This window comes from Triticum aestivum, chromosome 3A (assembly GCF_018294505.1).
Source record: "Triticum aestivum cultivar Chinese Spring chromosome 3A, IWGSC CS RefSeq v2.1, whole genome shotgun sequence".
NCBI lineage: Eukaryota > Viridiplantae > Streptophyta > Magnoliopsida > Poales > Poaceae > Triticum > Triticum aestivum.
In genome coordinates this window covers 749,248,016-749,253,678 of record NC_057800.1, presented here as the reverse complement: position 1 = coordinate 749,253,678, position 5,663 = coordinate 749,248,016, and positions in this window count along the sequence as shown.

Sequence of the window (5,663 nt, the reverse complement as noted above, 5' to 3'; positions counted from 1 at the left end):
CATGATTTTCTGCGCATTCAAGCAAGGCTTGCAGCTCTGTCAGGTAGATAAGAATTTTAGACATGTTAAATAAAAGAAAACCTAGTCATACGAATTTAGATAGAAAAATATGAAAAATCTCCATTGCCAATTGCAAACAACACAATATTTCAGCCAAACATCAAATCTTGGGGCACGCATACTCTACTGCATGCTCAAACAGAAATTGGCTTGAACCGTGCATGCAAAATGCCAACAGAAAATTATGATTTCTGTTATCTATTGGATGCTTACCAGATTCACTATCCTCTAAATAGCTTGGTCCTCCACAAAAGATGTTCCTGCTGGGGAACAGGGGCGGAGCCACTGGGGGGGGGGGGGGGGGGAGCGGGGGCCAGACCCCCCCTATCGCTCGGGCACCCCCATCGATTTTCAAAGGGGGCTGGCTGTAGAACTTTTGTTAACTTGCGATCTAGTACTGGATCATCAAAGTAATAAGCATATTGATACAAGTAATCAAGCCTCAAGTTGGGAAAAGGCCCAAGCCTAGGAAGCAACCCACGTTGGCCCGTTAGTTAGATGGAAACGTACGTACTTTTGGACCGGATGCATCTGCACCTAGGGACCTGCACCTACAGATCTACTGGATGATCGATTAGTCCTTGCTTGACTGCCAGCCGTCGCCCCCATGCGCTAGGGCATCGCCAGCGTCCGGCGGCGTAGCGCGTGTTCGTTGACTGTCGCCCCCATGCGCTAGGGCATCACCAGCGTCCAGCGGTGAAGCCGTGAAGGGTGTGTTCGTCGATCGTCGCCCCTCGCCCGCCGTCACCTGCAGCCTAGCTATCAGTCTATGCGCCAATATTATGATATCCCCGTGCCAGGAGATTCAGATTTCACAATCAGGACACCCGGATCTAAGGTAATCATATTCATATTACGTTTCTTCTGTGGGATATCACATGTTATTACTTATTACTACTATTACAAGATCTGCATAAACTTCCTAGATGCTAGATGCTATTCGTCTGGATGGGTATAAATTATGTATTGGCTATATATATACATAATAACAACATCATCATATTTTGTTTATATACAAACTGCCGATAAAATATTCTGGCACAAATAGAAATTACAGAACAAGTTTGAATCCAAAGTACAATATGAGATTCTGAATTTGTTCCATGTGTTTTTTGGTGTTAGTGCTCATCCAAACTAATAAAAATCTACATGTTTTCTAAGTGGAAAATATATACTATCTCGTGTTTCTTTTGTGTGGTCACTAAATTAGAAATATATATATGATCAATGTCTTCTTTGCCCCCCCCCCTATGTTCAAATCCTGGCTCCGCCCCTGCTGGGGAATAGACTGGGAACCCATAGCCTGCTCCTTGTCCTGGTACGGGGTGCTCTATCGTTCTACGGTCAGATGTTCAGAACATGGTTGCGATCCACAACTGGATGACGTCAAAACTCAAGTTCTATCACGGCCAGAGGCATAGTTTTGTGCTAGTTGGGGCATGAGTCGAGGACTATTGATGGTGCTAACCTGCTAGTGAATTGGACAAAAAACATTAGATTAAAGATTCTTCTGATGATCTAATTGCTTCATCTTCATGAACTGAAAAGAATAAAAAATGGATCTTCCTATCTCCTCTTCACAAAGACATGCAAACACATGCTTCTAAATCCATGGAACTTTTAAGTAGTACTTGAGTATAGAAATACCAGAGCGAACATGGTTATTTAAACCACAAAGATCATGCGTGAACATGCAGCTGGTTGTCTGTATGTGTGATTCAAACACTACGCACGGCATGCAGATATTAAGTATGTCATGGCATGGTTCACCATATTGGTGTTGTGTCCTATTTAGATTAATAATTTTGTAAGTACCTAGCTAATTAACCAATCTCCCTGAAGGTATCTTGATACTTCTGGTTGTGCTGTGCGGACACATCCATTACGAAACAATCAGTGATTCAAAAGAATGAGGGCATATGGAGGAGTTGTGAGCTGACCTGCTAGCCTTCACCTGTAGCAGAGCGCTAGCCGTCACCATCGTCAGATAGAGGGTTGCTGAGACACTTGAGTAGCGCTACCCTTAGTTGTGCTCCCTCCAACTCAATATCCATCACTCCATGACATACCCAGCACACCAGGGAAGTTTTGGAATCAAATCTCTGGAGAACACTCTCAAAGGGCACGATAAAAACTGATTGGGAACACAATGACAAAGATATAGCTGATTAGCCCTAGTTGTGCTCCCTCTGATCTACATGGCATATCCAAAGAGCATACTAGAGAAGATTTAGAATCGAATCCCTGTAGAGCACTCTCAACGGACACGATAAAAAACTGACAGTGAACACAATGAAAAATATACGGCCAATTCAATTACAAAAAACTAAAAAAGAACAATTTTAAGGAAAGTAGTGATCGTAGACGAACCTGAACTACATGATAAATCCAGTGAGTACACCAGATCTATGCTCCAACTCACTTGTTGCAATTTGAGAGGCAGATGGATTGAATGGGGGAAACCACATAGCTGATGGTGTACCCCCAACATATATAGCCGAAGAGAAGCAGCGGCGTGTTGAATCCCTGCAGGTATTTGACACACTGAGAGACCGGCAAGACTGAGAATGAGTAGGAAACGCACCGTATCAAGACGGTGTTCGCATGGAACTCTGCGTTGGCTTTGATGAAGTACGTGGATCAGCTTGGATAGGGATGGTGGAGCAGCCTCTAGAGAAGATGAGATTGCAGACTCGTCTAGGAAAAAAATCATGCACTTCAGGGCCGACGTACTGCATCACGAACACGTTCGGCTGAACCTCGTTAGGTTGTTCATGTATGCAGGTGGATTGGCTTGAACAACCATGGAGATCGCAGCCTTTGCCTAGGGCAGATTTAGTTTTAGCTGAGCCTATGAAAGATAAGGATCATAAGATCGTACGCTTCAGGCTACGATTGTATAGGTTTCCATAGGTCGTTACAATGTTTTTTTTTCTTTTAGAATCGAGAGATAGAATTGTGGGCCTTTTAGCCAGTTTTTTTTTCTAAGTTGAGAAAAGTACTATAGGTGGATCTAGAGCGTAATAATATGGACCCATCAGATTAACAGAATCGAGAGATAGAATTGTGGGCCGTTTAGCCATGTTTTTTTTTCTAAGTTGAGAAAATACTATACGTAGATCTAGACCGTAATAATACGGACCCACCGGATTAACGGCTCCTAATTACTGATTAACGTGGTAATTTTTAGGAGTCTATAATTAGTATAGGTATAGATAGATAGATAGATAGATAGATAGATAGATAGATAGATAGATAGATAGATAGATTGTATCTAGAGAATTAGAGTGAGGAGATTAGAACCACACTGGGCTTCTAACTATCAGGATTAGAGGATCTAGGTCTAGCTCGAATTAGCTCAACTAGGATCAACTAGAACTATAATTAGTGGGAACTAGAGGAGGCTCCAAACATGTATGTCCAAGACAAAAAATCCTCTACTCATATATAGGTTGGAGGAGAGGGGAGGAGGCGCAACAAGGGGGAAGCTTTCCCTTCCCCCTTGGCCTACCAAGGACGGGGAAACACCGTCCAATTCAGTCCCCCCTTCCTTCCCTAAGTGGAAAAGCGGGCTCCTCCCTACTAGGCATAAGTTCCACTACTTGGCCTTTTTGCCCCGTTGGTATTAAATTAAATATAAAAGCCCTCTAACAATTATTAGATTCCTTTTATTTATAATTTAACATCACCGAAAAAAATTTCCACCTAAATATTACGCATCGGGAGTACCCCAATAAACACTGAAACCCTTCCAGTGACCTGATGACCCACATGTCGGTTTCAAAACTGGGATCTCGGGTAGGGGGTCCCGAACTGTGTGTCTAAGGCGGATGGTAACAGGAGGCGGGGGACACAATGTTTACCCAGGTTCGGGCCCTCTCGACGAGGTAATACCCTACTTCCTGCTTGATTGATCTTGATGATATGAGTATTATAAGAGTTGATCTACCACGAGATCGTAGAGGCTAAACCCTAGAAGCTAGCCTATGATTATGATTATTCTTGTCCGGCGGACTAAACCCTCCAGTTTATATAGACACCAGAGGGGGGTAGGGTTACACAGAGTCGGTTACACGGGAGGAGATCTACATATCCGAATTGCCAAGCTTGCCTTCCACGTAAAGGAGAGTCCGTCAATCTTGTATCTTCATAGCCCAACAGTCCGGCCAAAGTATATAGTCCGGCAGTCCGAGGACCCCCTAATCCAGGACTCCCTCAGTAGCCCCTGAACAAGGCTTCAATGATGATGAGTCCGGCGCGCAGATTGTCTTCGGCATTGCAAGGCGGGTTCTCCTCTGAATACTCCATAGAAGATTTTAAACACAAGGATTGTGTCCGGCTCTGCCAAAAAAATTCCACACGCCACCGTAGAGAGTATAATATTTCCACAAATCTAATCTGCTGACAACTGTTCATAGCGTGACATCACGCCATGGACCGGTCATTATTCGAACCGTTTTTTCTCAACCAGCTACTACACATATTGCGAGGCGGTTTTTCCTCGGCACGTCTTGTCGAAGCAGTGATCGTGTCCCCTTATCACGGGATTCTCATCAATACGGGTGTGGGTAACCCAATCGCGCCTGCTGGTATGACTCCTCGATTTTAGGCAAGTTTCGAACGGCCACGTGGAGGACGCTTGAAATTCATCCTCTTTATAAAGGGCCAAGGCATGTCCTTTTCTTCTCGCGCTCGATCCTTCCCTTCCCCCACCTCAATTCCAACACCCAAGGCTCAGGCTAAGCGCTTCGGACCTTCAATCATGTCCGGTTCCAACCTTCAAGGCCGGTGGATGGCCTCTTCCTGTCACAGAGAAGGACATCAAGAAGCTAAGAGAAGCCAGGTATCTCACCGCCGAAATTTCGCACAGGCTGCCTGCTCAAGGGCAGGTCATCCCCACTCCCGAACCCAACGAGAGTGTCGTATTTGTTTCCTACTTCCTTCGAGGGCTAGGCTTCAGTCTTGATCCCTTTGTTAGAGGGCTTATGTTCTATTACGGGCTCGACTTCCATGATCTAGCTCCAGATTCCATCCTTCACATCTCGTCGTTTATCGTCGTGTGTGAGGCCTTCCTCCCCATCAGCCCACACTTCGGCTTATGTCTTAAGACCTTCAATGTGAAGTCGAAGATGATCGATGGGTGACACGCAGAATGCGGAGGTGCCATAATAAGTAAAGGCGTCGATGCTCCATGGCCAAAGGGTTCCTTCCCGGAGATGTCCGACTTATGGCAACGGGAGTGGTTTTACATCACAGCTCCCCAAAGTACTAAGTGGGTGGCTGCCCCCGCCTTCCCTTCGGGCCCCCGCCACAACTGGCGTCATGGGTCAACAAGGGGCTGGACTGGGGGTCAGTTAATGACGTGCTGACATTGCAGAGTCGCATCCGGAGATATCCTCAAGAGAGATGTGAGCCTTGTCAAGGTAATGCAAGTCATGCTAGTTCGTCGGGTCCTGCCATGCCAACGTCGACCTCTCCGTATGTGGGGGTTCAACCCTGAAGAATCGCGGACTATTCAGCAATTCTATGGCGTGATGCTCCCAATGGATGTATGGATTGTTATTTGGATCACGAATAAAGTGTCCGGACACCACCGAGGATGC